This window comes from Acomys minous (assembly GCF_964271855.1).
Source record: "Acomys minous genome assembly, chromosome: 16".
In the NCBI taxonomy this organism is placed as follows: domain Eukaryota; kingdom Metazoa; phylum Chordata; class Mammalia; order Rodentia; family Muridae; genus Acomys; species Acomys minous.
In genome coordinates, this window is record NC_140498.1 from 78,946,652 (window position 1) to 78,970,023 (window position 23,372).

General features: G+C 47.5%; 1 protein-coding gene across 3 annotated transcripts in view; it reads right to left on the reverse strand.

The window, feature by feature from the left end:
• Window positions 1–22,712, reverse strand: part of CALN1 (calneuron 1) — a 516,312-nt gene extending 493,600 nt beyond the window's left edge. For 2 of the 3 annotated variants that reach the window (XR_014775545.1, XM_084762577.1), the window contains exon 1: window positions 22,560–22,707. The gene's annotated coding sequence lies outside the window, so the exon portion shown is untranslated. Of the gene's footprint in view, window positions 1–22,559 lie in introns of all 3 variants that reach the window. The other variant, XM_084762578.1, reaches the window with a different exon arrangement.
• Between the last annotated feature and the right edge of the window lie 660 nt (window positions 22,713–23,372).

Genomic DNA, 23,372 nt, shown 5'->3' on the forward strand with positions numbered 1-23,372 from the left:
AGTGTAACAGACATTTTTCTTTCCTTCCCCTCTGCTTCCTTTCCCTTCCCATCCCCCCTTCTTCCTCTTCCTTCCCCCTCCTGCTGTCCTTCTTCCTGTTCTTATTTCCTCCCCTCCCCCACTTCCCCACCCGTCACTTTCCCCTCCTCCCTCTCTGGCAGTGGCCCACCCACCCACCTCAGGCTGGTGGTCTTGACTCCCTCTGCTTCAGCCTCCCCAGAACTGGGGTCACAGGCCGACTGGGGTCACTCTAGCCTACTCACCCACTCCCGCTTTCCTTCCTAACACACACACACACACACACACACACACACACACACACACACACACAATGAAGCTGGGGAAAGCGCTTGAGCGGACCAACCTGAGTCAGGGCATCAAGAACAAATGAGAGCCTAAAACAAAAGTGACCAGGAAATCCATTTGGAGCCTGCAGCTGCCATCCCAACACTCACACGGCGGCGGCGGGTGGCTCTCTTGGTTCCCAGCCAGCGTCTTTCGCTGCTCTGGCTCCTAAGCGACTACTTAATCAGGCATTGTGCATTTGAATGTATTCATTATATTTTAATATGATTATGTCCAATCCAGTAGACTGAAACAGATTCATCCAGATGTGTAATTAGTCTCTAAATGCTGCTTATTCTTGATGTCAACTTGGCAGGGACTTGGAGAACGGAGAAGCCATTCACACTCTGTGTTTATTTGTCATGCCTGGGGCAGGACTCTTCCATGTATCGGGGGGTCAAGGGTCAGCCACACTGCCCTTGAATCCACAGGCACAGTCACAGTGAACTGCTGTGCTAAAGCCCCACCCAGGGGAATCTCCGGGTCTCCTGTTTCTGCTTCCTTGCTTCTGGTTTTTGAGAAGGAGCATTGGGGGGGCAGAGGGTGGTTATAAGTGTGATTGGCACCCTCAGGGGCGCTAAAGAATTGTATAGTCTCCACACTCACACGGTGCCCACAGAGTTGCTAGCCACGTAGTCACCCTGGGTGAGTGTCTTCCCCAGCCTGACTCCCAGCTTGCACAACAACTCGCTTGGATGGGACTCCTAGTAGTTCAAGCTTTTATGTCCCCAAGTTGTCATAGGAAAAAAGACTATGAGGGTTTTTTCCTTTTTTTTTTTTTTTGGTTTTTCAAAACAGGGTTTCTCTGTGTAGCCTTGGCTGTCCTGGACTCACTTTGTAGACCAGGCTAGCCTCAAACTCACAGTGATCCTCCTGCCTCTGCCTCCTGAGTGCTTGGATTAAAGGAGTGTGCTACCACCACCTGGGTTTTTTTTTCCTATTTTTTAATTACATTTATTTATCTATGTGCCTGAGGTGGGTGGGCCACATGCCACCGTGTGTATGTGGAGGTCAGAGGACAATTTGTGAGAGTTGGTTTTTTTTCCTTCCACCATAAGGTCCTGGGGACTGAACTCAGGTCATCAGCCTTAGTGGCACCTTTACCCACTGAGCCATCTTGCCTGCCTAAGAACCATCATGGTAGGGGTGGTAGAAAGATTATAAAAGCCAGAAGTCCTGGAGGACCAGATGGAAACAATGTCCTCTGGACATGACAGATCGGTCCCACAAATGAATGCACACGTAGTTGCCTCTAAGTCTTGGAGCTGAGTTCGAGTCCTGGGACACACGTGATGGAAGGAAAGGACCAGCTCCGGCAAGTTCTCCTCTGATCTCCACACTGACACTGTGGCACATACGTGCCCTTCCATGCACATACATAAATAAATAAATAAATAAATAAATAAATAAATAAAATGCAATAAAGAAAGCAAGTATTTAAGGTGACTTGATTGAAGAAAACACCCAAAATCAGTTTCTAGCCTGTACACACTCATGTAAATAAATGCATGCATATCTTCACAAACATGTACACAAGCATATAGCATACACTCACATGCAAAGAGGCCCCTATAGGACTGAATGTCTGTGAGCTCAGGAACTGCTGGTCCTAAGGAGCTACTTAGCTCAAGTTCATCTCTTGCCTCTGGGATGGTGCTCAGCACTGACCCCTGGTGTTCGGGGCTCATACTGCAACTGGGATCCGTCCTGCCCACTAGGGTACCATTCAACCATCTGTTTTCATCTTACTGTCTTCGGAGCCTTCCTTTTACTAAAGCATAAGACAGAGGACAATCAGTACCTTACTAAAGATCCCTCTGATAACTTGCCAGCCCCTGCCTGCCACCCCAGCAGCTCCTGGTGCCATCCACTGTTCGCACTGTGATTCCTGACGTCATCCGTTCATGAATACCTCAACATCCATGAACCGTATGCTTCTACTGGGGTGTTTGTGCCCACACCATGCGCACAGAGACTCTTCTGTCTTTCAGGTCTCGGCCCAGGCAAAACCAGACTCTCCCATCTCCCTGGTGTCAGCTAAGCACACACCCAGCCTAGTTCAACTCCCAGGACAACTCCATTGCACAGTCTGTCAACTCCCAGGTCTCCATTCGGTATTTAGCCATATTTAGGCTCTCGCACCTCTCGGGGCCTCATCTCGGGGCACACCTGACCTCTTTAGTCTGACAAACCTCAAGTGAGGACATATTTGACCTCTCTAGTCCCCCAGCATACCTACTGTCACGTCAGCACACATCTGGCCTCTCTCTCAGGCAGTTTCCAGTCCCTGAGTTCCTGTGTGACTTTCTGCACACAACTTCCACACACTCTGCCCTATTTCTACTCATTTGTCACTGTCGGAAATGATCGTACCCATTTATCTCACTATCGCTGGCTTAGGTCTTACAGATACAGCAGCTCATGTTTGACCAACTCTCTCCTGCAAATATCAGCCGTAAATCCTGCCCGGTTTATATAAGGCAATATTTCTAAAGCAAGGAGGTGTGGCCAGAAGGAAGAGGAAGGGATTGGGGGAATTGCATAAGGGAGAAAGGCATCTGTTCTGGGACTTCCTAGTTTACGGCTTTTGCCCCAGGGCAGTGGGAATCCTTGCTTTGGACCCTCGGAATTCAGAGTTGGGCTGCAGATGGCTCAGCAGTTAAAAGCTCTGGGCTGCTTTTGCAAAAGATCAGTTTGACTCACAGAATACAGGGTTCACAACCACCTCTAACTCCAGATCCAAAGGAACCGAAATCTTTTTCTGGCCTCCGCAGGCCTGGGGGTGCACACATACTTAAAATAAAGTAAATCTGTTTTTAAAAAGAATTCAGAGTTGAAAACAACAGCCCAAACTAGAAGGTGAGGTGACATGCGAGGGACTGTCACATCCTGGCAGGAACTGGTGACAGTCTCCTCCCTCTGCCCCACATTGTGTGTGTGTGTGTGTGTGTGTGTGTGTGTGTGTGTGTGTGTGTTCACATCTATGTAGGCACACATGTGTGTGTATGTGCATGCTGAGACCCACAGTTACTATTCATTATCTTCTTCAATTTCTTTTTTATTTACTTGCTTATTTATATACTTATTTTACTCTTTTTAAAAAATATTTATTTATTTTACGTGTATGAATGTCCAATCTGCTTGTACACCTGCAGGCCAGAAGAGGGCATCAGATCACATTATAGATGGTCGTGAGCCACCATGTGGTTGCTGGGAATTGAACTCAGGACCTCTAGAAGAGCAGACAGTGCTCTTAACCTCTGAACCATCTCTCCAACCCCCCTTACTTTACTCTTAAAAGGTTTACTTATTGTCTGTGAAAGAGAGTTTGCATGCATGTGTTTGACTCATGGGTAAAGGTCAGAGGGCAACTTGCTGGAGTTGGTTCTCTCCTTTCACCACGTGGGTCCCGGGGATTGAACTCAGGACATCAGGCTTGGCAGCAAGCGCTTTTACCCCCTGAGCCATGTTGCTGGCCCTCTGTCTTAGTTACTGAAGCAAGGTCTCTCACTGAGATAGACAACATTATGTTTTAAGTTTAAATTACTGTGCTTAAGAGATCTATAAAACCAAAACACCTCTAGCGTGTGAGCCCCACTTGCCCTAGGACAAATAACTTCCTGGAATGCCGGGGACCATCGGTCATGGAAGGTAACAAACCATGTGTTTTCTCTTCTGTAAAGAAGCTTGGTTGCTCCCATGAGCACAGGATGTGTGCTTGGTCACACATAGGCATGAAGTATGTCAGGACTCTGCTTGCCCCTAATTGCACAAGGGCGGGACACACACAGCCTTGTGAGTTTGCCTTTACGGACCCTGATAATGTAATTAGGAGCCATAGTCTGAGCATGAGTCTCGGGGAGGACCCTGGTCAGTATTCAATAAAGCCTCTTATTTATTAAAATGTATTCATGGTCAGACTGGTAAGTCCCTGAACGACCCAAGACCCACAACAAACCCAGAGCTGGCAGATTCTACTAGGCTAGCTAGCCAGCTTGCTCTGGAATTCCCCTGTCTCTGCCTTCCAAGTGCTGGAGTTATAGGTGGGCCAGCCCACCTGCCTGGCATTTCTGTGGATTCTCTGTATCTGAACTCTAGGCTTCATTCAAGTACGTTATCCACTGAGCCATCTCCCCAACCCCAAGAATAAAAATATTCTAGAGGAATGTACCCCTCCTTTTGGCTATCATATTTTTAAGGCAATAGACCTCTCCCCCAAAAAAATATTTCAAATTCTCCTAGAGTCCCATTCTGTGAGAAGGAAAAGGCTGAAGCCTGGAGCCAGCCGAAAGGAGTAACTCATCTCCCAGAAGGAGATTTCACAGAGTTCTCCAAGTTGTCAGACCAGCTTGCATGAGAAAGTGGAGTGATACAATGATGGGTCAGTGATGGGCAGGACCACACCTTGCCCAGGATATGCTTAGATAAGCATAGTACTTGTGTGTGTGTGCACATGCACAATCTCTCTCTCTCTCTCTCTCTCTCTCTCTCTCTCTCTCTCTCTCTCTCTCTCTCTCTCTGTCTCTCTCTCTCTCTGTCTGTCTCTCTCTGTTTCTCTGTCTCTCTCTGTCTCTCTCTCTCTGTCTCTCTCTCTCTGTCTCTCTCTCTCTGTCTCTCTCTCTCCCACTCCTCTCTCTCTCTAAATTATATATATGAATGTGTGTCTGTGTTGTGTCTGTGTTTATGTGCACATGTGGATGCAGGTGGCAGAAGAGGCCAGAAGAGGGCACCATATTCTCTGGAGCTGGAATCACAGATGATTGTGAGCTGACTGATGTGAGTGCTGGGAACCAAACTCTGGTCCTCTGCAAGAGCACTCTTAACCACTGTCGTTTCCTTTAAAGTGAAATCTCATATCAGGACCCCAAAGATGGACTTGGGGAAGTGGGAGGGAGCGCCCTCAGACATCTTTGTTTCTTTTTCCAGTGTGTCCATATTGAGTAAATCTCCTTTCTCTGCTTTTTACTGTGACTGGCTTTTGTAATTGACCTGAGGTCCAGTAGTGAGCCTAACCCTTTAGGGCTGACAGAGTCCTGGCCTTAACCCTGACAACTCTGGTGTGTGTGTGTGTGTGTGTGTGTGTGTGTGTGTGTGTGTGTGTGTGTAAGAGAGAGGGGGGAGAGTACTACAGAAGATAGACACATTTCATAGGTAGAGCAAACTTTGCCCATAAAGTACACACATTGGGCAAGCTCTACACAGTGTATTAGGCCCAAGCAAATGGGCCACCCAGCCAGGTAAGTCACCCACTCAAGGAAACCCAGCACATGGATCAAAACTGCTCAGATGCCTCATAGAACCCAGAGTCTCCATGGCATACAGTAGTGCAAGAACAGGGATCAAAGCAAAATTATTGTCTGCACAAAGAAGGAAGAAGAAGAAGAAGAGGAGGAGGAGGAGGAAGAGAAGGAGGAAGAGGAAGAAGGAAGAGAAAGAAGAAGAGGAGGAGGAGTAAGACTCAGACAGACAGACAGACAGACAGATAGACAGACAGACAATGTGGACTGGTTACATGACTCAGCCAGTAAAGGCACTTGGCACTGGCCCACATTCAATCCTTGGTACCCGCATGGTAGAAAGAGAGAACAGGCTACCCCAAGCTGTCTTCTGACCTCCACACACATGTCATGGCACATAATATACAGATGATAGATAGATAGATAGATAGATAGATAGATAGATAGATAGATAAATAGATAGATTTCTAGGTATATAGATAGATAAATGTTAACTTTTATTTAACTGTTTAAGCATTGGATTCTCATTCTGATTTGTTTTGTTATGCTTTAGACAAGGTCTCACATAGCCCAGCCTGGCACATAGCCCAGACTGGCCTTGACTTTCCTCTGTAGCCAAGGAATGCCTCCATTTCCTCATCCACCTCAGCTCCTGAGTGCTTAGGGTTACAGGCATGTTTCACACACCACACCTGATTTATATGGGAAACACATAGGGCTTTGTCCTATTAGGCAAGTGCCCTACAAACTGAGCTGCCTCCCCTAACCCAAGGGATCCAACTCTCCTAGAGAAATTTCTCATCCTGCTACAGTCAACAACCTGTAAAACATAAGCCACAACCAACCAGTCAAAGTGGGTGCTGTCAGGTGCCTGGAAATCAAATGGGATGCCAATCTTCATGAGGTAGTCCTGTGTTGGTTGTGCCCCCGAACGGCGTTCTGTTTCAGATGTCCTGGTCACCTCCTCAGTTAGCATAACCCAGTTCCAGTACCACCTCCTGCTCTACCAACTGTTAAAGCATATGGGTTTGTACCAGACCAGAAGCCATGGGCAACTGCCCTCCAAATTCTGTCAAGAAGAATTACCTCAGAATCCATGACTCGGTACTCCCGCTGTTATGAAAACAGCTACCTACAGAGTTAAGTCCCTCCGTGTGAGTAATAATGTGAAATCTATTAGCAGTAACAGGGACCCCTTTTCTTCAAGTAATACCTTAAATTTTTATTTTATATTTTTTATTGTAAAGATATTGGAGACAGGTTCTCACAATGTTGCCCTGGCTGTCCTCAAACTCTTTATGCAGACTGTGCAGGCTGAGAACTCACAGAGATCTGCCTGCTTCTGCTTCCTAGGTACCGGGATTAAACATGTGCACCACCACACCCAGCAAGATTTATTTTATTTGAAAATATGTATCTGTGTATGAGTATCTGCATATGTGTGTGCAGTAACCACAGAGTCCAGAAGAGGGTGCTAGATCCATGGAGCTGGAGTCACAGGCAGTTGTGAGCTGCCTGGCGTGGGTGCCAGGAGCTGAACTCGGGGCCTCTTTACCACTGAGCCATCTCTCCAGCCCCTCATAAGAAATAAAAAAAAACTACAGAGTTGGAAACTTAGGGATTATAATACCTTCCTGGTCAGTACATCTCAACTCTTTTCCCATACCCCTGACACACACATGTGTGTCCATACATACACATGAGCACACATATATGAACACAATACAACAGCAACCTTTGAGGCATTCCACTGAGGTAATCAAGACAGGCAGCCTGTCCCAAGAGTTCTCATTAAAATTAACTCAGATAAGGGATGGGATAACCATTGAGATGTAGTATGAATAAATTAATTTAAAAATACAAAAAATAATAATAAATAAATAAATAAATAAATAAAATTAACTCAGACGCAAAGCTGAGAAAGTAACTTGGTAATGTGCTGGCCTCCATATGTATACCATGATACACACACACACACACACACACACTGAATACACATAATAACTAATAAATAATAAACAAACTAAAGAATATCCTCAGATAACATCTGAAGTTTTAGCAGAGACTTCCCTGTTTTGCTGTCGCCCTGCCGAACTGATGTCCCCACAAACACATTTGGAAAATGCCTTAACTTTCTTTGTCCTATGATGATTAAAAGGGGGGAAAAAAAGCAATCATTTCACAGTGGAACATGTTATTCGGGCCAACTATAATCCACATACCCAAGCCCCGGTCACCCAGATTAAACTCTCTCTTATTCTCTCAGAGGTGAGAGCTGTGTTTTGCAGTGATGCTGAGCCTGGAGTTTCATTTCCTGGATGTGAGTCTGCTGCAGGAGCTTGTCTCCCTCTATGCTGACAGAAAGAGAAAGCTTAGGTTACCCCCACACACACACAAAGCCCACCTCCAACCAATGTCGTTTCCTGGCTCCCTGCTTGCTCTCCTGCTCCGGCTTTCTCTTTGCTTACTGCCCTTGCCCATTTATTTCCATGATCATTTAGTCAACGCCTCCCAGTACAGCATGCGTCCCTACAGGCCGCCTCCATCCAAGTGGAGTCTGAATCGTGAGTCCCCGCAGTGTGCCGCAGCTGGATTGAGTTAGCGGTTCCAGGGTCCGCTTTAGCAGGCACCATCTGTGACAGCAGCAATCCCACTATCGTTTAAAGCTAGGGAAATCTGCCTGGCCAGAGAGATGGTGCCGATGAAACCAACCAAATTCCACTTTGTTAAGCGCGCCTGTAATCTTGTTAGCATCTGTGTTCACAGCACCATCTTCCCAAGGGGCATGAGAAGAAATGAAGCCGTCAATGTGCCTGGATCATTTGTTATTCATCCTGCAGTACCCGTGGACTCTCCTTGGGTTCAAGGGCCACAAAGGGAAAAGCTCAGTATGGCGGGTAAGACCCCTGGAGTTTTAGATGCCTGAAGTTCCCCGCTGTGCAGTTTTGTTTTCCTCCAAATTGGGAGCAAAGAAAGACAAAGGAAGTTATAGAAAGGTTGTCAGAGCCAGCCGCTGCGGTACACACCCCTAATGCTAGCACTTGGGAGACCGAGGACCAGAGAATCCAGTGCGACCCTGGCTGTATACATACACACCAACACTGTTACGGTTAGTTATCAACTGTCATTGGTCCAGGCTCTACGATTGTACCCAGGAGACACACCAGGTTGCATTTGTGAAGGACTTTTTAGATTGGGTTAACGGGCATGGGAAGATGCACCTGAAATGTGCAACCACCATCCCATGGGCTGCGGTCCTAGACTGACCGAAAAGGAGGAAGTGAGCTGAGGACCAGCATGCATCTCTCTGCTCCCTGACTGCAGATGCAATATCAGATACCTCCTCAGACTCTTGACACAGTGCCTTCCTCCTGAGCTGTGTTCCTTGAACTGTGAGCCAAGGTGAACTTCCCCTGCTTAAGTTACCTTTGTCAGGTGTTTTGACACAGCGGCTAATAGAAATAACAAATAGTGACTTTGTCTCAAAAAAACAAAAACAAAAACAAAAAAAAACTAGCAACAGCATTAGAAAGACCAGTTTCCCTGTTCCCTCACAGACAGCAAACTGTGACCCCATTGATGACCCCCTACTGCTCCAACAATAGAAGCATAATGTGGCCAGGTAAGCAAGTACCCAACCAAGCACTTTTGGGGATACACAGTGCACCCCAAAGTCCAGGCCTAAATAAGCTGAAGGGCTGGGGTGTGGCTCAGTAGGAAACCCCTTGCCTAGCATGGGCAAGGTTTTGAGACTTATTTCCAGCACTGTGGATAAACAAGAGGTCTATGAAATGAGAGTTAGGCTGGAGAGACGGCTAACACGCTTGCCTCCTGAGCACGGGGACCCCGGGACCCTAATTCAACTCCTAGAAAGAAAGGCATGGCTGCAGAAACTTACAAGCTCAGCACTGGGGAGGTGAAGTCTGCTGGGCCCCTGAGGCTCCCTAGCAAGCCGGTTTAGCCAAATCCAGGAGTCCTGGGACAAGAAAACACAAGGGGGTGGTCTCAGGGCGCAATAAGGACTCAGGGCCAGTAAACCGACAAGGTTGTTGTTGACTCAAAAGCAAGGGTGAGGAGGGAGGAGCCAGGGTTCAGACAACAACCTGGGACCTAATTCAACATGGGCAGCTGGGGTTGGGTTGTAGCTGAGTAAAGCACTCACTCAGCCCTGAGTTCAATCCCAACAGCATACACTGGGCATGGTAATGCACTCCAGGTCCTTGAGAGGAGGAGGCAAGAGGATCAGAAAGTCAAGGTCATTAGTGGTTACATAGGAAGTTTGAGGCCAGCCTGAGCTACATGATGCCCTGTGTCAAAACACAAACACAACAACAACAACAACAACAACGCTTGGGTGGACTGAGTGCAGCGGTCCATCACACCTCTGTAGCCCCAGCACCCTGGAGCTTCAGGCGGGAGGATCACAAGTTCTAAGCTAGCCTAGGATACATAACACATTCCAGCATAACCTGAGCTACATAGTAAGACTGGAGCAAGATAGAAAGGAAAAAAAAAAAGAAAAAAAAAAAAAAAAAGAGGAGCAGGAGACATGGGAGGGGAAAGAAACCAGTCACCCTAAGATTTTGCTTGCCCTTCTTGCGAAGAGTCAAGAAACTTCAACACACAACTGATAAAGACAAAACGGCCTGCAGAGAGAATGTGTGTTTTCCTAAAGATATCTCAAATAGGATTTTCAAACCAGCATGAGGACTGAGGAGATACGCAGGGGCTCAGAGTGCCGGCTGATCCTGCAGAAGACCCCAGTTTGATTCCCAGCACCTGTGTCAGTCAACTTACAAAGGCCGGCAAGCTCCAGAGATACAACACCCTCCTCTTTCCGGCACGGCGCTCATGGGGCACTCCCTGTCAGAGACACCCGTGAACTGCGCCTGCTTATAGAGGGGATCTTCTGGCTTTTGAGTTAAACTGGATTAGCACCCCCCCCTCCTCCTCCCCAAAGCCATGAGTGCACCTTGGAAAACCACTGAACAACTTCATTTACAAAAAAAAAAACAACAACAAACAAACAACAACAACAAAAAAACCAAAAACCGAGCTGCTTAAGATTAAAGGAAGAAGTAAATCTAGCTCACAAAATATAAATTCAGAGTTTAAGCTTTGATTAATGTTTAAACTTCTCTGTAAATTACAGAAGTGAAACTTAAGACAACCACAGAATCAGGGGCGGTGGGATGTTCTTCTGGCAGTAGAGAGCACTTGCCACCGAGCCTGATGACCTGAGACACATGTGGTGGAAGGACAGAGTGGGCTCCTGAAAGGTGTCCCCTGACCTCTGTGTGAGTGCATGCGTGTGCATGTGCACGTGCCCACACAGACACACACACACACACAGACACACACACACACACACACACACACCATACTGTGAAGAAGAGCTATGTGCCTCCCCATGTTTATTCCTGCTTTTATTCACTATAGCAGAGAACCATAAAAAAAAAAAAACTGGTTTGTGTGAATAGTATTCAGGTCTAAAGAAAAATGAAATGACAAAATTCGCAGGAAAATGGATGGACTCGGAATATTAAGGGAGATCACACAAGCTCAGAAAGAAAAAAAAAACCCCCACGTTCTCACTCATATGCAGAACCTACTGATAATATATGCATGTGTGTAAACAAGTGTGCACTCGGCTACAGTCTGACACGCAGAAAGAACAATGGCTGAACCCTAGGGGATGAGGGACGACTGGATGCCGGTGACAGACACGAGTCGTGGAGGAGGATATGAAGTTAATGGAGTCTCCAGTTCTGCTTCTGTCAAAGGCTTTCCCCCCCCCCCACCTTTGGGTGGTGGATAAGCGCATAAAAATGCAATTGATAGTGAAAGTGTAAAACCCAGTGTGAAACTCCGCAGCTGCAGAATGGCTGTTCTAACTGGATAGACATTTACTGAGACAGGTGGAATTTGGCTCTAGTTCATTTTAGTGTGTGGTGTTTATTTGCAAGGGGTGTGTGTGTGTGTACATATATATATATATATATATATATATATATATATATATATATATATTCTGGAAAAGAAGAAGGAGGAGGAGGAGAAGAGGAGGAGAAGGAGAAAGAGAAGAAGAAGAGAAAACCATAGAATTGCATATACTGCCATTGTAAAAACAACAGAGGTTGGCTCTTTCTCTTACAAGAACTGACTCATGTCTTAGATTGGTCTCTCTGCTTTCCTAAAAGTCTCTCTCCCTCTCCCTGTCTCCTCCCCCTCCCTCCCTGTCTTCCTCTCCCCCTCTATCCCTCACCTCCCTCTCTCTCTCTCTCCCCCCCTCCTCCTCTTTTACCTCTGTCCCTCTCCCTCTCTCTGCTAATACTTACATCTGAAGCCTGTACCACGTCTTATCTCTATTCATCAAACACGCTAACTTTGTCACCATCTAGCTCACTCCGGAAATCCTTTCTGTAGCACAGCCGGAGATCTGGCTTCAGCTGAGTGGAGGTCCCTGAGGAGGAAAGGCACTCTGAAGGCTGCTGGCGATGGCGCTGAGCTAAGGTCCCTGATGAAAACCCTGTCTCGAAGAAATCAGAAGGCAGGCATTGGTGGCATGGCTCACCACGCAAAGGCATTGCCACCAAGCCTGACAACCTGAGCTTAATCTCTTGGAGGTAGAAGAAAACGGACTCCCACACGTGTTGTACCACGACCTCCACATGTGTGTCATAGCATGTGCGTACTCACACCCACCCTTCCTCACACGCATGAATAAACCGCCATAAATACTTTTAATTGGAAAAAGCAGGGTCCCCTCCACCCTGTGGACCTTTTTATACTTTGAGGCAGAGGAAGCCTGGCCCGCAGCTCCCCTTGGAGTGCAGCAGCAAGGAAAAGGCCCTCACCGCATCTCTAGGAGACGCAGACCATCATCTCAACAACGGACCCACTGGGAGCCCGCCCTGGCTGAAGTGAGAAAACCTTGGCTCTTTCTGTAGGTTCTGAAAAGGTGCAGGAGGGAACAGGCCCGGGGAGACGGTAGAAGAGACTGGCCGAAGTCCAGTTCGCGGCCGGCCGCTCTCCTGAGCTCCAATCGTGGACACCAGGATAGATGGAAGAGGGCGGGTGCCCGCATCCTAAAGCATATAAGCTTTGGGAGGGAACGGAGGACCTCAGGGATGTAGGCAGGCTGGTTTCATTCTTGGGGGACCAAAATGTACAGTGTTCAAGCCCTGGGGAGGTAAAACAGCTCCAGGGAGCTGGCGGGGCTCCTTGTGAATGTGCGAATGTGTTGTCCCATTTGGAGCTCTCTGGAGAGTTCCCAGGGCCAAGTCTCTCGGCCTTGCTTTGACAAGAGTCACTTTTCATCTTCCTTGGCTCCGGGAGCCAGCCAAAGCATGTGGGTGAGGGGAAAAAAAATGTTAATAACTATGCACATTTTATAATAAATTTTAACAATTTAAGAGTACAGTACAGCTTTATTCTCGTTTTTATTCCACCACACTAATTCAGCGTATAATAACCTGCCAGGGATACACAACCCACTTGACGTATGCTCTGAGCACCAAGGTAATGGAAAGAGATGCCAGGGACTTCGGACCACACCCAGCACAACAGAGGACTGCCCCCCGCCCCCCCTCCCGCCACCCTTTTTTTTTTTTTTTTTACCTTGGGAGCACCAAGCTGCCAGGAGATACAGCCTTGGTGATGTGCCCCCCCTCCCGCCACCCTTTTTTTTTTTTTTTTTAAACCTTGGCAGCACCAAGCTGCCAGGAGATACAGCCTTGGTGATGTGCTAGCATGGGTCTCCGTGGTCTTTCTCCCCCATGGAAGGACCGGCATAGCAGGGAGCAAAAAGCACAGATGGGATGTGCTAACAACAGCCTGGCTCTCCCGGGATTAGTCCCAGGGATCACCGCATTTCCTGGATCTCTTGGGTATTGACTGCAAGGTGGAGTGGCTCATTTTCCCCTAACCGACAGATGGCCACTCCCACCTTTCAGACCTCAACTGAGCCCCAAGGAAATGTTCACAGGGGCACAGGTTTGAAAATGAATAAATAGGACCTGGAGAGACAGCTTAGTAGTTAACAACACATACTGCTCTTCCAGAAGATTCCTACTCAGTATTCCCTATGTTAGGTAGTTAACAATTGCCTGCTCCAGGAGCTCTGACGCCCTCTACTGGCCACTGTGGGCAACTGTATTCATACACACACACATACACACACACACACCACACATAAATGAAAGTAAAATCAAGTGGGTTTTTTTTTTTTCATTAAAAAGATCTTTTGCCTCTATAACCAATCTTCTGGATACCAGGCCAGCCAATTCTCTTCTTAGAGACCAAGGTCATCCATCTATTGATTTCAAAGCTTTGGGGAATTATTTTTGAGTTTCACTGTCTGTGGCATACTCAAGACTTTCCCCTAAAGTGGTTTTTAAGGTGGTCTAACTAAATTAGGTTTCTCCTAACCCTGTGACCCTTTAATACAGTTCCTCATGTTGCGGTGACCCCCAACCACAAAATTATTTTGTTGCTTCTTTATAGTTGTAATTTTTTGCTACTGTCATGAGTGGTAATGTAAATTTCTGATTTGCAGGATGTCTGATATGTGACCCCTCCCCAAAGGGGTCCTGACCCACAGGTTAAGAACTGCTGCTAACAGATGTTGAAATAAATTAGTTGGATGGTTCTGTCAGCACTGGTTGGGGAAGAGATGGCCCAGAACAGCCACCAACAGCCTGAGATATTAGTCTCTTAGGGACCTTCACTCAGGCAAGCCAGATCCTTAGTGTTTCCAGAGAAAAGAATTTTGGGGTGAGCCAGTATGAAGCAGAGCTGAAATTCATCAGAGGATGCTTGTTATTTTAAAAGTTAGTTTATTTAGTACATGCGCATGTGTGTGCATGTGCATGCATGTGTCAGATCTCTTGGGACACAGTTACAAGTGGCTGAGAGCTGCCCGTCACAAGTTCCAGGAGCCAAACTCAGGGCCTCTGCAAAAGCAGCAAAAGTGTTCTTAACCCCTGAGCCACCTCTCGAGCCCTCTATGCCTCTTTCTGATAATCCAGATAATCAAGTGGCTCCAAGGTGCCTAGGGTGAGATTGTCATCTGAATACGATGAAACCAAGAGCCATCTGGGGCTGAGCAAAGAGGTTCATGGCATGATCTTCAATGCAAATGGGGTTTCTGGTGAGACTCTTAGACAAATTGCAGGTTTGCATTGAAAAGGGAGAAAGTCCCTCAGCCAGTGTTTCCCAGGCAGTTGGTCACAACCCCTGTTGGCAAACCTCTCTCTCCAAAAACATATTTACATTGTGATTCATAAAAGGAGCAAAATTAGAGTTATAAAGTAGCAATGAAAATACTTTTATGGTTGGGGGGGTCACCACCACATGAGCAACTGTGTTAAAGGGTCACAGCATTAGGAGGGCTGCGAACCCCTGCCCTAAGCAGTTATTAATAGTGTTGGAGTTTTTGCTTCTGCACTAGTGGGAGACCTCGGCCTGACTCTGAGTTAAGGGGCTTTTCCCCTTCTCATGTCCCCTCTCTTCTATCCTGCCTCTCTCCAGGCTATGGGAATATGGATACGTGGAAATGGTATCTATTTCTACCACATATTTAGAAGAGCTTAAGCATATGGGTGGATGAAAATACAAACATATAAAACCAAGGGTTAAAAAAGGCAGAGTGGCTTTCAAAAGCCTGTCAAAGGACCTAGAGACTGGACTGAGGATGACTGAACTATTAGATAGTTTGACAGGGTCATCATTTGATTGATTAGCCCCGTTGTTTTAGGACTGTGGCAACACATTATGGTGGAGACTGTGTGGCCAAGCAAAATGGCTTACCTCATGGGCAGGTATCAAAATAAAACATCCCATAATTCTCCCTAAGGCCACTCCCCGCAATGACCTAAAGACCTCTCCCTCCCTTTCAGGCTCTGCCTCTTGAAAGCTGCACCACTTCCTCCTAATAGTCCCAAGCAGGCGACAAAGCCTTAAGAAGTAAGGCTTTAGGGGAGTGTTGTATATCTAAAGTATAGCATTATCTTGGACAGGGAGACATTACTGCTCAGATTCCTTGGTTAGCTCCTCCTAGTGTCGTCAACCTATAAATAGCTGTGACACCGCAGAGTTCAGCCTTGACTTTTTCCTCTATCAGCCCATTTCTTGATGCTCTCATCTGACAGGGCTCCCAACACTCCCTGTACTTTGAGGACAACTCACGGGTCTCCAAGGCTAGGGAGATAGCTCAATTGGTAAAGTTCTTGCTGTGCAAGCTTGAGGTCACAAGTTCTATCCTCAGCACTTGCATTAAAAAACCAAGCACCATGGTGCACTTTTAATCTCAGCCCCTAGAACCCCCCTGGCCAGCTGACTTAGCATACTTGGCAAATCCCAGTGAGTGACCGTCAAAGACCAAGGTGGATAGTGTGGGGACGGACACAAGAGGTTGATCTGTGGTCTTCACATGCATGTGCACACACGTGAACACACATATACAAAAGACTGCCAAGATTTCCCCCTATTCTTAAGTCTGGCCACTATCCTTTTCCTCCTGGGAGCCTCCACAGACATCTCCAAGTTAAAAAAAAACAAAAAACAAAAACGAGAAACCCTGAATTGCCACCCTCCTTCCGGACCTGCTCCATCCGCAGGGTCCCAATCTCAGGCTGCCTGAGTCATTCCCCACTTGTCCTCTTATTGCCGCTCAATCCGCCCACAAATCTGGTCGCCTCCTGCCTAAAAAGAAAACTTAGCCTAGCACTTCCCACGCATCCTCAGTGACCCCTTAGCCAGCCATCTTCCATTCACTTGCTGTCCTGGTTTCTTTTCTGTTGCTGTGATAAAATACCCTGACATCCACCACCACCACCACCACCACCACCACCACCACCACCACCACCACCACCCCGCCAAAAAAAAAAAAAAATCAACTTATGGAAGAAATGGTTAATTTTGGGTCACAAGCCCAGGTCAATCATTGAAGGGCATCAAGGCAGAAACTCAAGCAGTTAGTCACATAAAAATCCAGCCAAGAGCAGAGAGAAATGAGTGCACCCGTATTACCCACTCCCTCTAATACTCAGCTCAGCTCTTTCTATGCTCATGAAACCCGTGCCTAAGAAATGGTGCCGCCCACAGTGGGCTGGGCTCAGGTGGTGTCCTGCTTGTCTGGTGTGCATGAAGCCCCGGATTCCAACCTATCCTGTAAATCTTTTCCCCTGTAGAAGTGTAAACGACATCTGCCTCCTTTTCCTAGGATTCCAACAACCAAACAAAATATGATTCCATCAAAGTTCACTCTGGGGAACCAGTGAGTTTAGTGGGATTTCTTATAGGAAGGTGAGGGGTTACTGGCAGAATGGTGTGGGTGAGCGCCTCAGCGTGGCTGCACCCGAAAGTCTTCACCCACTGTGAATGATGGCTTCCCCTATATCTGCACAGATGGAGCTCCTTGATTAGCCTCCTCCTGTCTAGTACTCCAGCACCTCAGTACTCCAGCACCTCAGTACTCCAGCACCTCAGTACTCCAGCACATCGGGAGACCCCAGGCCACCTGCAATAGGGGCAGAGTTTCCCGTGATGACCCTTGCCACTCTCTCCTTCTAAGAGGGGAATGTCAGCAGTCAACAGGCTCAGTTGGGATGGATTCTCGCAAGCATCCCATCTCACACAGCACCAAAGCCACAGTTCTTATAGAGTTTCCAAGAATCATTATTCCAGTGACCTGGTTTGTTTTATCTGCTTGGGTTTTTGTTTTTTTGTTTTTTTTTTTAATGCCTAATTCTCTTTTTTTTTTCCCATTTATTTAATTATTTAATCACTTTATAGCCTGATCTCAGCCCCTCTCTCTTCTCCTCCCAGTCCTACCCTCCTACCCCCTCCCCTCTCCCTGTTCCCCCTTTCCTTCTTTTCTGAGAAGGGGAACCCCCCCACCAGGGGTACAAACCCACCCTGGTACCTCAAGTCGCAGCAGAACTAAGCTCATCCCCTCCCACTGAGGCCAAACAAGGCAGTCTTATCTGGTTTTTGTTTGTTGGTTTGTTTTGGTTTTGTTTTGTTTTTTGTTGTTTTTTTTTTTTTAAAGACAAGATCTACTACATGTAGCCTCAGTTATCCTCAGACTGACTATATAGTCAAGGGTGACTTTGAACTTCTGATCCTCCTGCCTCTACCTCCCAAGGACTGGGAGGTATACCCAGTTTAAGAAGTGTTGAGGATGGACCACAGAGCTTTCCACTTGCTAAGCAAGAACTCTGCCAGCAGAGTTACAATCCCAGCCAATGCTGAAACGTCTACAGACAGACAGACAGACAGACAGACAGACAGACAGAGACACAGAGACAGCAAGACACAGGGGAAGGGGGACATTAGTTGTCTCCCTGAGAATAAAATCCTTCCTGTTACAGAATCCAGGACCCTTTGTAACTAGCCACATCCCCAGCCTTTGCTCTCACCACATGGCTATGGATAGCATAGCCAACAGGAATTTCTACCTCCCCCCTAAAGTGGCTCATTAACTTCTGATGTGTGCATGAGCTACTTATAGGTCTAGAACGCTCTCTCAGTGCCACTCCCTTGTGGAATCAATTCTGGGGTCACTTACTTGAAGGAAGATATCCCTGATCCTAGCTTAGGTAGATTCCATAAAGGTTCACTGGACTTGGGCAAGGTATAATATCAATTGTTGACTCTCCTCACCTTCTAAAACTGTGTAACTTCAGGTATTTTCTTACAGTAACGGAAAACTGAGTAACACAAACATCCAGAATGCAATATTTAAACCGGGCGTGGTGGCGCAAGCCTGTAATCCCAGCGCTCTGGGAGGCAGAGGCAGGAGGATCTCTGTGGGTTCAAGGCCAGCCTGGTCTACAAAGCCAGTCCGGGACAGCCAAGGCTACAGAGAAACCCTGCCTTGTGAAAATAGAAAAGGAGAAGGAGGAGGAGGAAGAGGAGGAAGAAGAGGAAGAAGAAGAGGAGGAAGAGGAGGAGGAGGAAAGCAATATTTATTGGAACAGAAGGTGCTGACTGTCATCCACAGATCAACTTATTGCTTCATTGATTGATAAACTGGTTGACTTTTTCTACACAGGAGAGCGACCACTTAAGCAGCTCTTACTATCCAAAGCTGTTTCTCCTCCTTAGAGCCTTTCTTCAAAGCATAAAAAGGAGGAAGTAGCTCATGTGACTGCCCTGACTGATCAGAATGGCATCTGGGACGCTTAGAGCCCACAGGCACCTGGTACAGGTCCCAGAACAGAAAACACTTTTTTTTTTTCACTGCATTTCAAATGTGGCCACCAACGGATATGCTTTAGTTCACACATAGTACCACTGTGGGACTCTTCTGTCCTCTGGCTCAGCTCTATTCCTTCAGTAAACTGAGTGAGACGTGGTGGCGCTCAGTCATTAAAAATCACCTACATTGATGCTTAAATGTTCACAGAACATCGTGTATTGGTTCAATTAACTTTTATGGCGAGGAAATGCCTGGCTAGGCCTTGCTCTGGCCTTTGGGAGAAAGGCAATGACAGGATAGCATAGAAGAGACCATCTCTGCCTTCAGGAAAGGCACTCAGGGGAGGAGCCGTTGTAGTTATCTAAGTGGCTGGATCTTCACGCTAATGTGTGTTTAATTGGTGGCAGCTGAGACAGGAGCCAGCCTTTCTGTGTACCTATGACATACAGACTTCAGCTGCGTCATCTCCTTCATTCCTGACAGCTTGGATGTATTACAGAGAGAGCACACAGTGACAACAGACCACTGGCCAGGCCACACACTGTCCTAACAGAGCTGAGACTCCATCCAAGGCCTGTCTGTCCGTCATCAAAGGTCAGACCCTTGCCGTTGCACCAGCCCCAATAATTCTGAGCACCCATTCAGGTCCTGTCATGAATCCTAATGCTTAGGTATAGGAGGCTGAGGCAGGGGGGCTGAGCTACATAGTAATGCTCTGTCTCAAAGCAAACAAACAAGACAGGTGTGGGGATGTGGCTCGGTTGGTGAAGTTCGTTTCTAGCAAGCACTGAGCCTGAGCTCTATTCCCAACGCTACAGGAGCCAGGTGTGGTCGTACACGGCTATAACCCTAACCCTGAGGAAACGAAGGCAGGAAGATCAGAACTTCAAGGTCATTCTTAACTATCTAGAGGGTGCATGTGCCTGAGTTGTATCCCCAGAACCCACATAAAAATGCCAGGCATGGTGGTGTATGCTAGGAATCCCATTACTGGGGATACAGAGACAGAAAGATCCTGGAGACTCACTAGCCAGCTAGTCTAATGAGAGACCTTATCTCAAAGGAGGTGAGAGCATTTCAGAGGTTGACCTCTGACCTTCATGCACATGCTCATACACACACACACACACACACACACACACACACACACACACACACACATGCCAACTAAAACAGGGGTTCTCAACCTTCCTAACTGCTGAAATCCTTTAATACAGTTCCTCACGTTGTGATGACCCTCAGCCATAGAATTTTCGTTGCTGATTCATAACTCTAATTTTGCTACTGTTATGAATCTCAATGTGAATATTTTTGTTTTCTGATGGTCTTAGGTGATCCCTGTGGAAGAGTCTTTCAACACCCCCTCCAAAGGGGCTGCGACCCACAGGCTGAGTACCGCTACACTAAAAGAAGATTAAAAAAAAAAAAAAAAGAATATTAAAGGACCATACTCCATATTGCTGGATCTGAGCAAACCCCACTGGAAAGCTTTATGCGAAGCGAAGGCCAGCAGACCATCAGTAAATTGAAAACAAAGGCACACACACCATTAACTTGCACAGAACAATTGACGGTAAACAACAGTCCTCAGATTTACTTATTGTTCACCGGGTTCCCCGCCAGGACAAGGATTACCATTTGTGACATCCATTCCAGGCCTCTTTTGTCAAACCTCTGAAAGCTGGGGGGGGTGGGGGGGTGGGGGGTGGGGTGGGGGGGCTAGGGGGGCTGTTAAGGCTTGAACTACAACACACTGAGTGGCTGGAAGGACTGAAGAAAGAGGTACCTGTGGAGCGAGCCCCTTATGGACCTTCACCTCTGAACCCTCCAGCTGTGCATGCTGATGCACACCGCCAAGGTCCCATTTGCAGGCCCCAGGGGAGCTGTGTGCAGCCTTTACTGACCTCCATTTTACATAATGAAGCCCTCCGCTATTGGCTCTTGGGGTTTTTGGTTGGATTTTTTTTTTTATTTGGTTTTTTGTTTTTTGGGTTTTTGGGTTTTTTTTTTTTTTTTTGGTTTTTTGTTGTTGTTGTTTTGTTTTTTGTTTTGGTTTTTGGAGGCTTTTAGTTTTGTTTAGTTTTGGGTTGGGTTGGGGTTTTTTGTTTGTTTGTTTGTTTTTGTTTTTGTTTTTGTTTTTGTTTTTCAGGAACAGCCCTTCCTGGGTTTTCTTTTAGGGGAATCTTCCCATTGCCACACAAATCCATCAGTCGTCAGAGAGATGGGCAAGCCCATCCCTTCTAGGGCTACATTCTAAAGCTTTGAGCACTCTCCCCTAACCAGAGAGTTTCAGCGCTGTACAGAAGTTTAATACTCCACTAACAGGGATTGCAGCGGGCCTACAGTGCGTGGGAGGCAGAGAGGTACCGTCGTCCACCCTCACTTAGAGGAAATGTCCATCCTTCACAGGGGGACTGGGAAGGGTTCCACACCTACGAACTTCCCTACCGTTCAAACAAATACTTTGGGCTTCTGTTTGTGCCAACAATGGGCCTTGGGGGGGGGCATAGTCCCTCCTGGCATACCTGGGTGGCAGTTCAGCTCCCTCTCAACGCTGATGTGATGCTCCTCACCCGGCAGGTTAAAAAAAAAAAGACTTGGGGGGAAATCAGCGAAGGTGTTTTCCTTCCTAAATGAGTCTCCCTGCTGAGAAGTTGATGTCCACGGGACTCCCTGTCCCCAGGCCACGTGGACCCAGCGACCAGTACCCAGAATAAAAAAGCACCCATGTACCAGAAAATGGCCTTGGGGTGTGTATGGGAGAGTGGGGGGGGTCATCTATGGAGAGATGTGGAGCTGACTGAAGGAAAACCTTTTCCTTGGGTCTGAGCTGAAATGGGAGAGAGGTTCACCCCCCACCCCCAGAAGGAGGCTGTGGGGGTGGAAACAAATCAATGTAGAATTTGTAGATGGATGTGTGCTCTGGGCCCGGGTACAATTTACAAGATGCAGTGTGAAAAAGAAATAAATCTCCTTTCTCCCTCATTCTCTCCTCTCTCTCTCTCTCTCTCTCTCTCTCTCTCTCTCTCTCTCTCTCTCTCTGCCAGGTTCCAGCAGATTTCTAAATCAAAACAACTCTTGGGAAGAAGAGATTTCTTAGCTGGGGCTAGAAGTGAGTGAGTTTCCTCAAAAGGCAGGAGGGGAAGGGTGGAGGATCTTTACGAACAGACAGCATGCTTCCCCCCCCCCCCCAACCTAGCAGCAGCATTGAGAGTCTAGGGAGTGGGGACAGGTGTTGACACGGGGCACCTCCGGGACGGTTTCTGGAGAGAAAGTAGTATGGCTTGCAGGGCCATCTTCCATCTGAGTGGCAGGTCCTGGGTTTCTTTCAGAAAAGCAAACTGAGTCAGGGTGATGTCCTTTTTCATGATCACCAGGGGTCAAGAGACCCAGCCAGGAAAGAAAGAAAAAAAAAATTTTTTTTTTTTTTGGCACAAGCCAGAGCTGAACTAAACATGTTTCCCCCCACTTCTGCAGACCACCTGAGCAGCTAGGTGAAGCCGGGGGCCCAAACCATACAAACGAGGGCACTCTCCAAAGCGCCCCTTTGCCTTCCCTTCCCTTCCCTTCCCTTCCTTTCCCTTCCTTCCCTCCAAAGCACAGGGAATCAAGACTTGGACACCCTGAGCTGGGGGGGGGGGGGAGGGAGGGGGGAATCGAAGGGGAAAAAGAGGGGAAGGAGGAAGCCAGAGGGGCCAGGCAGCGTCCATGCAGTTAGTGTCTTACTGATTTAGAGCCACAGCGAGCTGGAGTGCCAGCGGTAAGGACCATACCTCCTGCTGATCTCGGGAGAAGTGCTCCAAGATCCATGGCTGTGGAGTTGGGGGAGAGAGTCGCTAAGCCATCGGAAGGAGCAGAGCACTGCAGCTCCTCAGCCTGATGGGCCAGGGCGAGCTTTAATTAACAGGGTCTGTTGCCTCTTCTTCTTCTTCTTCTTCTTCTTTTTTTTTTTTTTTTTTTTTTTTGGGTAACTGAGCGGATTTAAAGGGCTAGAGACCCAATTTGAAGGGTGCTGCTGCTGCTGCTGCTGCTGCTGCTGCTGCTGCTGCTGCTGCTGCTGCTGTGACTGCTCCTGGCTGCTGCTCTCCGCTGCTGGAAAAGCTTCCTGCAGATGGCTAGTTCCGATGAGGAGATGGAGCCAGGAGGACAGGAAATGGGACTGCTCTTGCAGGGGTCTCTTGGGATATGAGGTTGGGAAAGTGGACCACGGCACCAGGAGCAGCCCACACCAGTGAGTTACCAACGTCCTGCCTGCTGTCCTCTTTGGTCTTTGGCCAGGGGAGGGGAACAGCTGTACTGGGTGGGGGGTGGGGTGGGGCGGGGGAGCAGGCAGGTAGCATCAAGGGCACCCTGTCCCCACATGAGCCCGGTGGTTTCTGTTCGCAGAGGATTGCTTGAGGACAGCGACTATAGAATGTGTGCATTCATGCACAAGCCTGCCCTTGAACACACGTGCCTGCTCGTGGATACACAAACACACACCTGTGTACAGACACCAATACGGGGCTGAAGCAGTGGCTCATGTGTCAAACGCTAGACTCATAACCAAAAGAAAGATATCTATGTGCACACATACTAGTCCGGGT